The sequence below is a fragment of the Protopterus annectens genome, chromosome 8.part0 (genome assembly GCF_019279795.1).
Source record: "Protopterus annectens isolate FY-2018-M chromosome 8.part0, PAN1.0, whole genome shotgun sequence".
NCBI classification, from domain to species: domain Eukaryota; kingdom Metazoa; phylum Chordata; order Ceratodontiformes; family Protopteridae; genus Protopterus; species Protopterus annectens.
In genome coordinates, this window is record NC_056741.1 from 474,314,173 (window position 1) to 474,332,854 (window position 18,682).

Here is an 18,682-nt window from a genome sequence, read left to right on the forward strand (position 1 = left end):
GGAACTCAGAGATCGCACTACAGTGAGGAAAGGGCAAATATTCCCATCTTCACTGTACTGCGATAAAAAAACAAAGTCCTGCATCTTTGCTCTTGAGCATTTGATATTTAGAACTTTTGGTGTTCTAATATAGACCCATGTGTGGAGCTTGGTAGAAGGGGGGGGGGGTTTAACTACATTAGGTGTAGTTCAGAGCACTGTAGTAGACAGTACTCACAGTATGCATTCTGTAAAAAAAAAAAAAAAAAAAAAAACTTATGCATATTTTTCTGTGTATACAGTGTCTTTGAGCATATGTTTGCAGCATATATTCCATTTGGTGCAACTATTACTGTAGGCAGCCTGAGAGAAACAAAGGTTTTTGGTCCCATTAGCATATCAAAGCACCCTGGATGACATCCTGGCTTTCATTTTGGACCTTCAGGAGGCCGGCGTCTTTAAGCCACCCTGCTATCTAAGCAGAGCTGCTGATTTGTGATAGTTTGGTCTGGAGTGCAGTTTAGCAGGGTGTTTAACCTCTTAAAATTGGTATGATAAGGGAGTGTGTTCTACCTCTGCTTGGGGTTCCTCTAGTATTTCTCACCTGTCTTGGTTCCTGTCACACCTAATAAGGAATGTAATGTAGTTAAAGGCTTTGCCAAATGTATGCTAATGGGACATCGAGTCTAATTTCTTCTGCAGTGGGCTTGTGTCATACTGCAATTCTGTGATTACCAATTCTTTTGCTAGTGTTTCAGAGCATTGGCGCTTGTCACTGCGGGATGATTTGGGTAAGGTTTTCCGCCTACTTTGTAGTAGGCTTAAACCAGCACTCAACAGCAGGAGCTCCTGCATCTGAGGTGATGGTGGGCAGGGAGTTTGTGTGCTCATTGGGGGGGGGGGGCGCGTCTAGGCTTTCCCTTATGGAGAGTAGTTCTTGTATGCAACTGGTAGTGCCAAGGGGGTCGGTCAGAAATGGAAAAATCAAGTTAATGGTACAATCTCTCCAGGATGCCCCAAGGTTCCACAATGACATAAGCCTTAGAACAGGGATAGTCTGGGATTAGCAGAGCAGAGTTGGTAGACCCAGTAATGGATAGTGACACTGCGAAAGCTGGATAAAAAGGCAGAAAGGAAATTTAAAGTTAATGGCAAGAATGAGTGCCTTTTTATTTTTGCAGAATGGTATTTTGGCCAACCAATCCAGGATCCTAACATCAAGTAATCTTTCTATTGCTCACTGCTTTGTCTTCCATTCCTACATTTAGATTTGGTTTCCCCAGACCCTTGTCAATCAGTTGTGGTAGAATTTGCTCCCTCATGTATTGATGTCAACAGAGGGTACACCACCTTGCAGACGTGCACTATCCATTCTGATTGGTGTCTGGCTTTGGAAGAAACTTGATAGTTTCTATGTTAGGAGAGACTTCATATGGAACTAAAGTGCTGCGTATGACATTTTTGATAGCATACCAAAGCTATTCCTGCCCTAGAGAGGGGTTTGCTTGACCGATCAGTTAGAGCTTATAGGATAGGCTTAGACTTTGACCACCCATGTGATTAAAGTTGCAGATACCACTTCTCTGATGCACCACAACTTGTTTTGCTTTCAGGACCGTATTGGGCTGTTGTATTTTGACATGCTGCTTGTATCTTTAGGCCAACACTCCTAGCCTGTGGTTATAAAGGCTTGTGGATGCCTGTAAACGTGACTTGTCATGCAGACTTCCACTAGCTCACTCTTCCTTCAGTATGCTGTTTTATAAAACAAACCGCACCAGAATGATCTGTTCAAAAGACTTGAACCTTGCCTGTGATGCACATAGGACCTGCTGGAGAGACTACAGGTATGTATCCCAGAGACTGCCCCATCTCTGGAACAGGCTCCCCATCCATGTGAAGCAGAGTTCCTCCCTAACTCAGTGTAACTTGGACAATTTGGGAATTAGGAAATTCATCCCTGGCTTGGCCCGTATGTCTTTAATGGACACACAGCCTGTAAATGATTAAGCTCCCAGGACCCTGCTTGTAAATTTTTAATCTCCCACGCCTCTACTTACACTTATCAAGAGTATCAGAACTTGTCAGAGATTTGGAATGCACATCTAGGCTTAAAATGGCCCTTGTGGTAATTAGCCTAGTAAACTCCTATGAACCCATGATAAAAAGACAGTGGTCTCAAATGAAGTGTAGTATAGTTTAGCAAACCAAACACTTTCCCATGCCATGTAGGTGATGCAGCCCTCCAATCATACGCAGTCGTAAGAGATCTAGGCACTCATGTTGATTCCTTATCTTTTGTCTTGTTGCTGCAGTATTTAGGAAAGTCTGTTTGTCCTTTCAAGGCAAATGTCAGAGGTAGACCTTTGTGTGGAGCTTGATAGAGTCCTACTCTAAATCGGGTGCAAGAGCACTGCCACAGGAACAGATTCAGAAAAGTCCTGAATTCCTTTACTCGTATTTTTATCTAACCCATTACTGAATATAATGCAACTTTCAAAGTTTGTAACTCTGCGTGAAACCTCAGTTTCTAACTGAGATGATCAGCTGTCAAATTGGGGACAGCCTTCTCCATTTCATATAGACTTCTCTGTGGCAAGCAGTTTCTAGCCTTTTTAGCTATGCACAAGCCCACCCTGTTCCCTGTGTTCCTTTAAAGAAATGGTTTCTCATATACCAGGTGAAAGGAACTAAATAGTCACCAAATAAGATGGTGTAATAGACTCAGCATATCGCCCACCTATAAATCAAACTTCATCTACATGTTAGAGCAGCACCCTTACTTCATTCTAAACCTAGATAGTCGGCAGTCTCAAATTCTGTGCTTCTCTGAGGCTGGAGGGAACTCCTTAAATATAGGTTATTGGATAGGCTTGTAATGGTCTGTAGACTGCATATTACTTTCCTATGAACCTCTGCAGCTTCTTAGGACGTTCCCAGGTGAGGGGTCACCACAGCGGATCACTTGTCTGCTCATGATTGGCAGTTGAGTTTTATGGTGTTACAGCCCAGTGCCCAACCTTCCACGGAAGACACGCCTGCACTCATGCCTAGGGCCAATTTAGTGCCCAATCCACCTACAGCATGTTTTTGGGATGTGGGAGAAAAGCGGAGCACGTGGAGGAAACCCGCTCGACCACAGGGAGAACATGCAGACCCTGCACAGGAAGGCACCACAGCTGAGGATCGAACCGGAGAATCTCTTGCTGTGAGGCGATATCACTAAATGCTGCACCACTGTGGCCGCCCTGTGAACCTCTGCAGCTACTGATTCAAAAAGCATGGCTAGGATTTAAAGCATTAGATGTCCACTGTCTTATCTCAGAAAGTGGTGTGGTGCTGAACTTGCAGCTTTTTAAATGCAACAATTCCTTTGTGATGAAACAATCCTTGGCCTGAGGCAGATTAACTGGCTTGTGTATTGCTCTCTTGGGAACAGATGCGACAGGATAGATTTTTGTCAAGCTGATGTGATCTGGAAAGTTGAGAGCCAGAACTTCCTCCAGTGACGAGAGCCTTGGAGGAAGCATTCAGCATCATTGGAAGTGGATTTACAGATCCTTGCACTTTAGAATCCCATCTGTTTTAACAGGGCTGTAGGTTTGGGAAAGTCTGATCCCATTTTCTAATGTAGCAGTGGTGGGGATTGTCAACAAGGGATCTAGTGCTGCTCCCACCAAAATACTGTTCACTGGTTTGAAATGTAGAGTACTTGAGTGGCTTTGGGAAAAGGTCTTCAGCACCCTGCACTGCCAGCCTTGAGTTGAGTTTTAGCACACACCTTTCCCAGGTTAGACAAGACCCTTGAGAGAGCAATGGAATTATACAGTCTCATTCCAAGTTAGCAAGCACCCAAGTGTGTGCTGCTACAGCAGAAGTTAGGAGACATACCTGACTGAGGACATAAACCATGCAATTTCAGTACAGTTTCTTAATAGCTGGTTCCAAATGAAGCTGCTTTATTTTTTTTCCCCAGGCACCCCCCACCCCCCAACTAAGATGTTTAAGGTGGGGGGAAACTAGAAAGACCATACAGTTACTGAAACACATCATTCCCCCACTTCACATTGCCCATTAAAATCAGTCTCTTGCATTACAGGTAACACTAAGTAGCCAAATAGAGAGAAAATGGCAAATTTGGAGAGAAGCAGAGTCCCTCAGGACTGTGGCACTAAAGGGTAAGTTGGCACTACACAACTCTTCCTCCCCACATCCTCCTGTCCTCTTAAAAATAGGTCCTTGTTTAGGACTAACAGGCTCCTTGTTGTAAAATACAAAGATTCTCTAGCTCTGTAATACCCATAGAGTAAACTGATCTAGATCTGTTCCATACTGCAAGACTTTCTCTTGATGGCTTCCTAAATTCAAATGGGAGGGGAAGAGGACTTTGTTACTAAAGATCAATATTTTTAGCTCCAAGGAAAGATGACCCTTGGCCTTTTGGACTTGAGGTAATTTCTGGTGCCTCGTAACACTAGATATCGTTCCATTTGTCTCAGCTTATGGGTTACTGGATCAAGGATCAAAATTGTATCTGAAATCAGTGTCCGACTTTGACTTCAAAGCTCCACCTCTGCCCTTTCTGGATCTCCTTAGATCTTTTCTGCCAGCAGTGACTGTCTCCAGCTCCAAGTGGATAAAGTATTAACTTTCTTGTATTCTTTGAATGCAAGCATTTATGTGCCTGCTCCTTTCCCTTTTTCCCAGTACTAGTTTTTAGGGGTCTTATGTTTTCACTGCTGCTGGTTGTAATCCTTCGATCTGGAGTAGGGACTTCATTTGTCAGCAACCTGTGGGTCTTGGATCCGATATCTGATCCGAGCCGGCAACTTGTTACATAGCTAATGGATCCGAGCTCCTAGCTCCTCCCCTCACCCATAATCCCCTGCCAACCCTCCATGACCTCAGATTTAGTGTGCTGCGCTTGTGAGTAGCTGGATTTTCGAGCTCTTAGCGAGTTTTCAGATAAGTGTGTTTTTTATTCGTCTTTCCCTGTCACTAGCTTTAAAAAGTGAGTCTGGTTCCCTGTATTTTATATCTTTTTTTTATAGTTTTTTCCCTCCCTTCGCTGGCCGTTAGTGCGTGTGTGTGTGTTAGTGTTTTGGGGCCTGAGTGTCTGTGTACTCCATTTTATTTCCTCAAGTATGGCTGAGGCCCCAAAAGCCATTTTTTCGGACAAACAAAAGAGTCTGTCACTTTACTTCCATCAACTATCTCATCAGTCCGTGCTGACTGCAAGGACAGTCCTTCAAGCATTAGGGTTCATGGCATCTTGTATTCTGGTGCTTCCCAATGCCAAACTGCATATGAGGAAGCTGCAATGGTATCTCAAAATGTATGGACACAGCACTGCCAAGATTTGGACACTGTCATTCAAATAATACCTTGCCTTCAAAAGGAATTCTTGTGGTGGGCTCAGGAATGTCACCTAAACAAGGGACTCTCTGTGACCCGGCCAGAGGCGAGTCAGATTTTAACGACAGATGCCTCGGACACTGCTTGGGGAGCTCATCTAAATGGAAAGTGGATACAAGACAAGTGGCCTGCCAGACTACAGCATCTACATATCAATATGAAGGAGATGTTAGCAGTCCAGTTTGCATTGATGGCGTTCAAGGAGTTACTTCTTCCAGGGCAGGTGTTGATTCTGACAGACAACACAACTGTCATGTGGTACATCAACAAGCAAGGGGAACACATTCTTATCCTCTATGCAGGCAAGCAATGATTTTATGGGAGACTGCGTTAAGCCTGCAACTGACTCTTCAGGCAAGGTTTCTGCCAGGAGCACAGAACTCCCTAGCAGATGTATTAAGCAGACAAATCATGGATCCCCACGGTGGAAACTGGATCTTCATGTATTTCAGAAATTGACAGTGTCCTGGGGAACTCCAGACATAGATCTGTTCGCTTCTCCACTAAACCACCAGCTGCCAAAGTATTGCACAAAAGGGTTTCATCACACAGCTTGGAAAGTGGATGCTCTGTCTTTCAGTTGGAAAAACCTTCATGTCTATGCCTTTCCACCTCTACCTCTTCTTCCAAAGGTATTACTAAAGGTCAGACAAGACAGGCCAAGGATGATTTTGATAGCTCCAGATTGGCCTCGCAACACTGGTACCCACTTCTAAGGAGTCTTGTAAAGAAGCCTCCATGGCCTTTACCTCTGATTCCTCATCTGTTATCTCAGAAGGACGGTCATCTGCTCAATGTCAAGCTTCAATCTCTTCATCTCACAGCTTGGCATATTCTGTGTTGAAGCACGGTAGGTCTCAGCTTCCTCAACAAGTTTTAAATGTGATTATGGAAGCTAGAAGGCCTAGTACTAGGAGAGTGTACGAGAAAAATGGAAGAGATTTTATTTTGGAGTACAGCAAAGAATTTGGAGATTTCAGAGCCTAATTTGAGTGTGGCTCTTCAATATCTTACTGAATTATTGGACAAAGGTTTGTCCTTCTCTTCCATAAAGATTCATGCTGCAGCAATTTCAGCTCACTATGATTGTGACCCACCTTTGTTTTCGCATCCTTTGTTCAAGCAGTTTCTTAGAGGGGCAAAGAATATAAGACCCCCACGTAGAGCTCCTACTCCTGCTTGGGATCTCAATTTTGTGTTGGAAAAACTTACTCTACAACCTTTTGTGCCTGCAGCTACTGCTGAATTGAAATATTTGTCATGGAAGACTGCTTTTCTGTTGGCTATTACTTCTGCAAGAAGGGTGTCTGAGTTGCAGGCCCTTATGGCAGTAGAGCCCTTTTTGATTTTCCATAAGGACAGGGTATCATTACGTACTAATCCTTCCTTTATGCCTAAGGTGGTTTCTAGTGTGGCTTTAAACCAAACTATTCATTTGCCTACGTTTTTTGCAGATCCTCAAAATAAAGGGGAAAAGATTTTGCACACTTTAGATGTACACAGGCAATTGCGTTATTATTTGAGCAGGACTAAAGATTTTAGGCAGTCTCAGCAGTTACTTGTTTCTTTTGTTTTGAGTTCACAGGGCAAGCCTGTGTCAAAACAAACTATTTCTAGGTGGATTGGCTTTTGCATTGCATTTTGTTATTCCCATCATGGCAAACAGGTTCCAGCTGGGATTAGGCCTCATTCCACTAGGGCTACTGCCACTTCAACAGCATTTCTAAGGGGTGGCAACTAAGGATATTCTGGAAGCAGCTACTTGGAGTTCAGTGCATACTTTCTCTAGGCATTATCACCTGCCTATATACTCTAAGTCTAGAGCTGGTTTTGCCACAGCTGTTTTACAAGGCATGTTGTCAGCTCCTGCTACTTTATAATTTGCCAGCCTCCCTTACCTCTGCTTTGGGATTCTACCCAATTGTCAGGACTGCAGCAAGGGAAGGCGAAGAACATAGTACAGTTTTGTACCTACCATAAATGTAGATGTTCGAGGATTCCCTTGCTGCAGTCCAATTTACCTCCCTCCTTCCCTCTGTGTTTCAGGGTGGTTGTGTAGGTGAGTTTACATGCTTATATTTTTGTATATATTACTGTATATATTGTACATGTTTTTGGTGCAGGTTGTTTTGCGACTTGTCTTTTGGGTCTTCTGACATCTGGGGCAAGAAAAGACTGAGGAAATGACGTCGGTCATGCGCATTAGTACCCTGACGTACTGACGTCAGTCTAAGGCGCCATGACCGACGTCAGCCTTATACTCTGGTATTCGGGCCGACTGGGACGCGGACTATACCCAATTGTCAGGACTGCAGCAAGGGAATCCTCGAACATCTACATTTATGGTAGGTACAAAACTGTACTGTACACCACCTTGCAGACGTGCACTATCCATTCTGATTGGTGTCTGGCTTTGGAAGAAACTTGATAGTTTCTATGTTAGGAGAGACTTCATAGGGAACTAAAGTGCTGCGTATGACATTTTTGATAGCATACCAAAGCTATTCCTGCCCTAGAGAGGGGTTTGCTTGACCGATCAGTTAGAGCTTATAGGATAGGCTTAGACTTTGACCACCCATGTGATTAAAGTTGCAGATACCACTTCTCTGATGCACCACAACTTGTTTTGCTTTCAGGACCGTATTGGGCTGTTGTATTTTGACATGCTGCTTGTATCTTTAGGCCAACACTCCTAGCCTGTGGTTATAAAGGCTTGTGGATGCCTGTAAACGTGACTTGTCATGCAGACTTCCACTAGCTCACTCTTCCTTCAGTATGCTGTTTTATAAAACAAACCGCACCAGAATGATCTGTTCAAAAGACTTGAACCTTGCCTGTGATGCACATAGGACCTGCTGGAGACTACAGGTATGTATCCCAGAGACTGCCCCATCTCTGGAACAGGCTCCCCATCCATGTGAAGCAGAGTTCCTCCCTAACTCAGTGTAACTTGGACAATTTGGGAATTAGGAAATTCATCCCTGGCTTGGCCCGTATGTCTTTAATGGACACACAGCCTGTAAATGATTAAGCTCCCAGGACCCTGCTTGTAAATTTTTAATCTCCCACGCCTCTACTTACACTTATCAAGAGTATCAGAACTTGTCAGAGATTTGGAATGCACATCTAGGCTTAAAATGGCCCTTGTGGTAATTAGCCTAGTAAACTCCTATGAACCCATGATAAAAAGACAGTGGTCTCAAATGAAGTGTAGTATAGTTTAGCAAACCAAACACTTTCCCATGCCATGTAGGTGATGCAGCCCTCCAATCATACTGATCGTAAGAGATCTAGGCACTCATGTTGATTCCTTATCTTTTGTCTTGTTGCTGCAGTATTTAGGAAAGTCTGTTTGTCCTTTCAAGGCAAATGTCAGAGGTAGACCTTTGTGTGGAGCTTGATAGAGTCCTACTCTAAATCGGGTGCAAGAGCACTGCCACAGGAACAGATTCAGAAAAGTCCTGAATTCCTTTACTCGTATTTTTATCTAACCCATTACTGAATATAATGCAACTTTCAAAGTTTGTAACTCTGCGTGAAACCTCAGTTTCTAACTGAGATGATCAGCTGTCAAATTGGGGACAGCCTTCTCCATTTCATATAGACTTCTCTGTGGCAAGCAGTTTCTAGCCTTTTTAGCTATGCACAAGCCCACCCTGTTCCCTGTGTTCCTTTAAAGAAATGGTTTCTCATATACCAGGTGAAAGGAACTAAATAGTCACCAAATAAGATGGTGTAATAGACTCAGCATATCGCCCACCTATAAATCAAACTTCATCTACATGTTAGAGCAGCACCCTTACTTCATTCTAAACCTAGATAGTCGGCAGTCTCAAATTCTGTGCTTCTCTGAGGCTGGAGGGAACTCCTTAAATATAGGTTATTGGATAGGCTTGTAATGGTCTGTAGACTGCATATTACTTTCCTATGAACCTCTGCAGCTTCTTTCGGCTTTTCCCGGTTAGGGGTCACCACAGCGGATCACTTGTCTGCTCATGATTGGCAGTTGAGTTTTATGGTGTTACAGCCCAGTGCCCAACCTTCCACGGAAGACACGCCTGCACTCATGCCTAGGGCCAATTTAGTGCCCAATCCACCTACAGCATGTTTTTGGGATGTGGGAGAAAAGCGGAGCACGTGGAGGAAACCCGCTCGACCACAGGGAGAACATGCAGACCCTGCACAGGAAGGCACCACAGCTGAGGATCGAACCGGAGAATCTCTTGCTGTGAGGCGATATCACTAAATGCTGCACCACTGTGGCCGCCCTGTGAACCTCTGCAGCTACTGATTCAAAAAGCATGGCTAGGATTTAAAGCATTAGATGTCCACTGTCTTATCTCAGAAAGTGGTGTGGTGCTGAACTTGCAGCTTTTTAAATGCAACAATTCCTTTGTGATGAAACAATCCTTGGCCTGAGGCAGATTAACTGGCTTGTGTATTGCTCTCTTGGGAACAGATGCGACAGGATAGATTTTTGTCAAGCTGATGTGATCTGGAAAGTTGAGAGCCAGAACTTCCTCCAGTGACGAGAGCCTTGGAGGAAGCATTCAGCATCATTGGAAGTGGATTTACAGATCCTTGCACTTTAGAATCCCATCTGTTTTAACAGGGCTGTAGGTTTGGGAAAGTCTGATCCCATTTTCTAATGTAGCAGTGGTGGGGATTGTCAACAAGGGATCTAGTGCTGCTCCCACCAAAAATACTGTTCACTGGTTTGAAATGTAGAGTACTTGAGTGGCTTTGGGAAAAGGTCTTCAGCACCCTGCACTGCCAGCCTTGAGTTGAGTTTTAGCACACACCTTTCCCAGGTTAGACAAGACCCTTCGAGAGAGCAATGGAATTATACAGTCTCATTCCAAGTTAGCAAGCACCCAAGTGTGTGCTGCTACAGCAGAAGTTAGGAGACATACCTGACTGAGGACATAAACCATGCAATTTCAGTACAGTTTCTTAATAGCTGGTTCCAAATGAAGCTGCTTTATTTTTTTTCCCCAGGCACCCCCCACCCCCCAACTAAGATGTTTAAGGTGGGGGGAAACTAGAAAGACCATACAGTTACTGAAACACATCATTCCCCCACTTCACATTGCCCATTAAAATCAGTCTCTTGCATTACAGGTAACACTAAGTAGCCAAATAGAGAGAAAATGGCAAATTTGGAGAGAAGCAGAGTCCCTCAGGACTGTGGCACTAAAGGGTAAGTTGGCACTACACAACTCTTCCTCCCCACATCCTCCTGTCCTCTTAAAAATAGGTCCTTGTTTAGGACTAACAGGCTCCTTGTTGTAAAAATACAAAGATTCTCTAGCTCTGTAATACCCATAGAGTAAACTGATCTAGATCTGTTCCATACTGCAAGACTTTCTCTTGATGGCTTCCTAAATTCAAATGGGAGGGGGAAGAGGACTTTGTTACTAAAGATCAATATTTTTAGCTCCAAGGAAAGATGACCCTTGGCCTTTTGGACTTGAGGTAATTTCTGGTGCCTCGTAACACTAGATATCGTTCCATTTGTCTCAGCTTATGGGTTACTGGATCAAGGATCAAAATTGTATCTGAAATCAGTGTCCGACTTTGACTTCAAAGCTCCACCTCTGCCCTTTCTGGATCTCCTTAGATCTTTTCTGCCAGCAGTGACTGTCTCCAGCTCCAAGTGGATAAAGTATTAACTTTCTTGTATTCTTTGAATGCAAGCATTTATGTGCCTGCTCCTTTCCCTTTTTCCCAGTACTAGTTTTAGGGTCTTATGTTTTCACTGCTGCTGGTTGTAATCCTTCGATCTGGAGTAGGGACTTCATTTGTCAGCAACCTGTGGGTCTTGGATCCGATATCTGATCCGAGCCGGCAACTTGTTACATAGCTAATGGATCCGAGCTCCTAGCTCCTCCCCTCACCCATAATCCCCTGCCAACCCTCCATGACCTCAGATTTTAGTGTGCCGCGCTTGTGAGTAGCTGGATTTTCGAGCTCTTAGCGAGTTTTCAGATAAGTGTGTTTTTTCTTCGTCTTTCCCTGTCACTAGCTTTAAAAAGTGAGTCTGGTTCCCTGTATTTTATATCTTTTTTTTATAGTTTTTTCCCTCCCTTCGCTGGCCGTTAGTGCGTGTGTGTGTGTTAGTGTTTTGGGGCCTGAGTGTCTGTGTACTCCATTTTATTTCCTCAAGTATGGCTGAGGCCCCAAAAGCCATTTTTTCAAAATGTACAGAGTGTGGCCATAAGCTCTCCCTGGCTGATGGCCACACTCTGTGCCTTGGGGTTGAACACCTCTCCTCAGGCTGTACCATTTGTGCAGCGTTCAACCCCAGGGCACTGAGAGCGGAGGTCGAAGCTGGTCCTGGCGGGACTTTTGCCCCCGGACTTGGCTTCGGCCCCCGCTCCTCCTGTGGCACTACCACAGCCTGTGGTGGTAGCCACTCCTGCCCCCCTTCCTTAGGACGGGACTCAAACTTCCGCTAAAGCACCGGAGGACAGGGAGGCCAGGAGGGAGAAACTGAGGGAGAAGCACCACAAGTGGTGGGCAGAGGCCTCCGCTTCGGCCCCGCAGGCTTCTCCCTCCACAGCTTCTAGGTGGTCTCCTCGGCTCTGATCTCCTTGTTTCTCCCCAGGACCCGAGGAGGAGGAGGCCCGATCTCCGTCGAGGTAATCGAGGTGACATTCCAGGCCTGCCTCTCTGGTCTCATCGAGATCGACTTGCAGTATGTCAGATGCAGACTTGGACCGGATGATGCAAAGGTTCATCCAGGCTCAGCTGCAGATGGAGTGCTCTTGACCCCCCCCCCCTTTGGGGGGGAGCTCGACACCCTTTTTTGCTCAGATTGCTCCTTCTCCGATCCGCTTCCCTGGTTCGGAGCGTTCGGAGCCGGGGCGTGGGTCAGCGCCAACAGTACTTGGTACTTCGGATCCGACCCTGCCCTCGTCTGTCTGATCAGACCTCTCGGAGCCGTGGGCCGAGCTTCGGATCAGAGGGATTCGGTGTGCCTTCGGCTCCGTCCAGGTTAGAGCACACTGGTCCTTCGGATCCGACTGTCTCTGCGCCGGCTCCGATCCCTTCATCGGATCCGAGTGGGAGTCTGCTCTCAGAGCCCAGGGAGAGTGGTTCCCCCTCGGCCTTCGATGTAGTGGAGAGGGCTCTGTCGAGACCATCCGGACCCCCGGCCCTTGTCTCTGCTCCACCCTGCACTTCCTCTCTGCTGGGTCAGGCTTCCATCACCCGGCCACAGGGACAGCCTGCTTAGATGTCCCAGGTTGTTCCATTGGAACAGGATGTTGCTGGCGAGACCTCCTCTGTCAGCCCCCCCAAGGAAGTGCCTCGCAAGCACAAGTGTAAGAGGAGACACGTGGACTCCCCCGAGTCCTTAACCAAGGACACTGACTTGGATGAAGGGGAAGGCTCCCCAAGATCACCCCCTGAGGATGTCTCCTTTGGAGACAATCATGGAAATGCTTAGATCAGTGGTGGGTGGTCTGCCCCCAAGGCTTCCTGTTTTTCTGGAGGCATTCGAAGCAGGCCCGTCTACCTCTTGGGTGTCCCCTCTGGCCGACCCCCTGGTGGACCTTATTACCACCAGGGCGTGGAAGGAACCAGACACTGTGGAGCCCGTCCCCAAACGCCCGAACAGGATACTAAGCCCCCCTGCAGACCGGTTCCACTGGAGCAAGGGTCCCCCCGTAGATGCCATGTTGATGGCGGCAGCCACGAAGAGGGGAACTAGCTCAGGAGAGCCCCAGTCCATCCACCGAGCAAGGAGTCCCGCTCGATGGATCGCATTGGCAAGTGAGTTTTTAGTTCAGCGACCTTTTCGGTAAGGTCCCTGAACTATATGGCACACATCATCGGGATGCAGCGGGATCTCATCAAAGAATACACTGCCCCCCCCCCCCCCTGAGTCCATGGCGGAGGACAAGCAGTTGTACTCCACTCGAATGGCCACTTGAGGTCCATTTCAAATACCTCTATGCAGCTATTGTCCCACGCCACTGAGGGAGCCGCTAGAGCTAGCGGAGCGGGCCTAGTCATGAGACGTCAGGCCTGGCTCTGGCATTGTGACTTTGCGGAGCCCTTTAAAGTATCCTTTGCGAATGCCCCTTTCGATGATTCTGCCCTGTTTGGCAAAACAGTTCGCGAAATGCTAGTCCAGAGTGAGAAGGACGGGAAGACGTCTGCCATCTGAGTCTGCTTCTCTGCTCCCCTGCTCCCCAGCGGTCCTTTTCGAAGAACCAAAAGGGTCAGATGTGGTTCCGGAAATCACAACATTCCCAACCCGCTCCGGACAACCAGTCCTGCCGTGGCAGAGGACAGGGAGGACACCGCCCCAGGGGCAGAGGGGCTCCGAAGAACTTTGGGCCCAGAGAATCCTTCTCTGACCAGCCCATGCAGCAGCCCTGAAGGGTTGCCCGGTTGCTCAACTCTGGAGGCAGTCGGGGGAAGGGGGGGGCGCTTCTCAAAGCACCTAGCGGCATGGGAGTCCATCATGTCAGACCGCTGGGTGCTTCGAATCATATCCAGAGGGTACAAAATTCCAATGCTTCGTGTCCCCAAAATCAGGAACCTCCCCAATGTACCACCCGATCAGAGGGGAGGCTGCAGCCTCAGAAATCCAGCAGCTGCTAGGAAAAAGAGCCATTCAGCCCATCCCCCAAGACCAGCTCGGATTAGGGTTCTACTCCAGGTTCTTTCTGGTGCCAAAAAAGACGGGGGACTTGAGACCAATTCTAGACCTTTCCCGCTTGAATCTGTCTGTAACAAAGGAAAAATTCCGAATGGTCACTCTTCAATCTATTCTCCCCCTCCTGCGGGAGAATGATTGGATGTGCTCTATAGACCTCAAGGATGCGTACTACCACATTCTTATGGACAGACTATCCAGGAGGTTTCTCTGCTTCCGGCTGGGAGACTCACTACCAGTTCAGGGTCCTTCCCTTTGGCCTCACCACAGCCCCCAGGGTGTTCACCAAAGTTTTAGCAGTGATAGCGGCCCACCTGAGACTCCAGGGAATGCAGGTCTTCCCGTACCTGGACGACTGGCTCTTGACCGCCCCAGCAAGGCATCTACTTTGCTCAGCCAGAGATTACTTTCTCCGCCTAGCCCCCCAGTTAGGCATCACGATCAATGCGGACAAATCTTCCCTTGCTCCGACACAAGTCATAGAATTTATAGGAGCCATAATAGACACCAGGGGTCTATAAGCCTTCCTGACTTTGGAACGTCTTCGGAATTTGCAATTTCATGTGCGGGCCATCCTCCAGTCAGAAGCCCCACCGGTGGAATTAGTCTTGAGGGCGCTGGGCTCCATGGCAGCAGCGATAACGCTCCTCCCATGCACTCTCCTAAACATGAGGGTACTGCAATGGTCTTTTCAGTCTCTTCCTCTCCATCACCCTATCGCTATCAGCAAGGCTTGCAGGAGGGCCCTGTTATGGTGGCTTCATGCTCCGGACTTCCATACGGGCCGACCCTTCTGCACTCCTCCCCCTCTCGCCACGGTGACCACTGACACCTCCAACCTCGGGGGGGGGGGGGCATTATTCAGGCAGGACAGTCCAAGGCACGTGGAACAGAGACCTCCCTGCATATCAACGTTCTGGAGATGAGAGCAGTGCTGTTTGCATTGCAAGCACTTCAGAATCTCCTCCCCGTAGGAACTATTGCAATTCAGTCGGACAACATATCTGTTGTCTGGTACATCAATAAACAGGGGGGAACCAGGTCCTACCCTCTATGCCACGAGGCCATGAGGGTGTGGGAATGGGCGATTTCCACCAACCGCTTTCTGATTGCAACGCACATTCCGGGGCGGGCCAACATTCTAGCGGACCAACTCAGCCGCACCATTCTTTCCCCTTACGAGTGGTCTCTCAACCCACTAGTAGCGAAGCAGATATTCACAATCTGGGGGCAACCCTGCTGCGATCTTTTTGCCTCTCCCTCAAGCACCAAATGTGACAATTTCTTCGCTCTGATTCCCCCTCCAGGTGAAACTCCGAGACGCTCTGGTGCATGCTTGGCCGCCCGGTCTACTTTATGCCTATCCTCTACCCCTGATGCTGAAGCTCTTACAGAAAGCCTCGCGGTTGGGGAGCAGGATGATCCTCATTGCCCCATTCTGGCCTCGGCAAACTTGGTTCCCTTACCTGTGGTCTCACCTAGTGAATTCTCCCTGGATTCTGGATCCCAGTCCAGATCTAATCTCCCATCCATCGGGCTTACCGACCCCAAATCTGAACAATCTGAAGCTGACTGCTTGGTTGCTCCAGTTCCACTCCAAGCTAGGACTCCCGGTATCTCTTCACCAGTCAAAGCCATCTTCGTGGCAGCGCATAAACCCTCTACCAGGAAAGTGTACCGCAGTAAATGGAAACGTTTTTCTGTCTGGGCGGAGCATCATAATCTAGATTCTTTTACTGCCCCTTTTCCATCCATACTAGACGTCCTCACCGGACTCTTTCAGGAAGGCGCTAGTTGCTCAACAATCAAAAGTACAATTGGTGGCCATCTCCCATTACCATGTAGGACATGACACAGGGCCTTTGATGTCGGCCAAATTGTGCAAAACCTTTCTCAAGGGTATGTTCCTGCTTAGACTCCCTATCAAAGAAGCCGTACCCCCTTGGGACCTTTCACTAGTCCTTCAACCCCTAACTGCTCCCCCTTTTGAGCCTGCCGCTTCAGTGGACCTCAAATACTTGTCCTGGAAAACAGCCTTCCTTGTAGCCATTACTTCAGCGAAAAGAGTTTCGGAACTTCAAGCCCTTTCTGTGAAACCTCCTTACTTGATCTTTCATCCGGACAGGGTGTACCTCAGGACCAATCCCCCCTTCCCAAGGTAGCATCTGAAACCAATATAAAAATCAATCCATAAATCTACCGGTCTTCTTTCCAAAGTTTCAGAATAAAGGAGAGTACAAGCTGCATTCATTAGATGTACATAGGCAGCTACGTTTTTATACTCATAGGACTGCTGGTCACAGGCAATCCGACCAGCTGTTCATTTTCTTTGTCAAATTTACTTTAGGGAAAGCAGTCTCAAGTCACCTTGTCACGCTGGATTTCCCAATGTATTCTTTTAGCGTAACAAGCTGCTGGGAGACCCGCACCTGGAGGAGTCCGCGCACATTCCACTCGTTCCATCTCTACTTCTGCTGCCTTTAAATCTAGAGTCCTGTTGGATGATGTTTGTTCGGCAGCCACTTGGGCCTCATCTCATACTTTTATTAACCACTACAAACTGGATGTAATCTCTAGAGGGAGAGCATCCTTTGGCTCCGTGGTGCTCCGCAACATCCTTCCATGATGGCCGCCCAAGATTCAGGTAGCTGGGGACTCTGTCCCACAGGTTGCTGACAAATGAAGTCCCTACTCCAGATTAAGAAGTTATGTACTCACCATAACGTTCCATCTGAGTAGGTGGCTTCATTTGTCTGCAACCATCCCCCCCTCCTTCCCCCTGACCTTCAAAATTGATCTATGTAGGTTGTTTTATTGGAATACCTCTTTCAGGTATCCACAGAGGGGCAAACTTGATCTGAGGTCATGGGAGGGTTGGCAGGGGATTATGGGTGAGGGGAGGAGCTAGGAGCTCTGATCCATTAGCTATGTAGCAAGTTGCTGGCTGGGATCCGATATCGGATCCAAGACCCACAGGTTGCATACAAATAAAGCCACCTACTCAGATGGAACGTTATGGTGAGTACATAACTTTCTCTGCCAGTGGCTTTGCCACCATTTCTGCTTATGTGGTGTTTGTACTAGTATAGTTATCTACAGTTATAGTTGCAGTCTTGGCTCTTTGCGCTTTTTGATAAACTAGCTTTGAGGTTTGTGGTACACAGGGTGTGAGCATAAGTCCCCACGTCCGTCCGTCCCCCCCCCCCTCAGGAGTACATAGTGTGTACAGGTGGGGAATCTCCCACCTTGATGCAAGTCAGGTATGTTCTGCCTTTTGATCTAGAGCCCTTGCTGACTGCAGGGCAGCCGTTGTTTTGAAAGGGCTGCTCTCTTTGGATACATCCTCATCTGCTACCCCTTTCTCTTCTGCACAAAAATCTGGGGATAGGCTGTGAGATTAGGACATGTCTTCCAAGAAGAGGTAAAGGGAGGGAGGAGTGATGCTTGTTATTCCTCCGAGGAAAGGTAGCCCAATCCAAAGATCAGATGTTTGGCTCCAACTGCATCTTCTGACTCTCTATGCCAGTCTCCCATTTCAGCTCTATCTTCACTGTTCTACCCTTGGTGTTCAGAGTACTTTTCTGTCTGCAGGCTCAATTTCATCTGCTGCGAGAATCCACTCCCTCTTATTGCAGTCACTCCTGCTCAATTTTCACCAGAGCCATCTCCTCTTTGGGTCGAAGATTTTCCTGTTAGATGGCATAACTGACCCGTGCCTTTAATCCTGATCTGGCTTCTGTCTTGTCTAGGTCTGTTTGGAGTTCAAAGGTTCCACTACAGGACATGGCCTGCATAGTAGACAAGACAGCATTTGACAATAGTCTAATGCTACTTATGGGACAGCTCATCCTGCAGACACTGTTCCCTATTAGCTGATAGAAGATTCATTCTCTTGGATGCGTCTTGATTGTTCAAAGTGGCATATAAGTAAATTCTTTCCCTGGAAAAGTCGCTTGGCCGCTTTAAATATTTTGCCTTCATTACTGTATTGCGGTCTCGGAGTTGGTATATTTAAGGGGGGTGTCACACATTAGAAATAGTTTGTGGTGTGCTGTGTTTCTCAGAACAGTGCCCCCCCCCCTCCCCCGGGAAGTAAATCACAGATGTTCATCGTGTTTCACTGTTGCAGTCATGACTGTAGGGTTTTCCTCTGCCAGCAGGCAGCCCTCGGTCGGCCAGAATCCCAAAGTCTGGGTCCGGCGTCGGCTGTTCAACCATGCTCCCTGATGTCAGAGCACCAGGAGTACAAAGCTGACAGCCGACGCCATCTTCTCCAGTCTTTCTTGCCGTGCGGTGATAGCAGTTCGCAAGTGCCGGTCGGCTGACTCCTGACTATTTTTTCTGATAAACTTCAGTTTGAAGATTTTCTTCTCTCAAAGCTAAGTACCCCGTTGGGGAAATTTTTCTTGCTCCACTCCGATGTCAGAAAAAGTTAATTGTATTTCATGTGGGAAGCAAATACCTGATAATGACTTTCATTCTTACTGTATTCCTTGCTTAGGCCCTGACCACGACGTAGCTAGTTGTCGGTTTTGTGCTAGATTCAATCAACGTACAATTAAGCGAAGGTACGATTTTGCTTTTCATTACTTCGGTAGGCGCTTTAACTACAAAATGTCG

At 47.2% G+C, this 18,682-nt stretch overlaps 1 protein-coding gene across 1 annotated transcript in view; it reads left to right on the forward strand.

The window, feature by feature from the left end:
* LOC122808888 (transketolase-like protein 2) overlaps nucleotides 1–18,682 on the forward strand; it is a 327,865-nt gene that overhangs the window by 274,926 nt on the left and 34,257 nt on the right. The gene's annotated exons all lie outside the window — the stretch shown is intronic.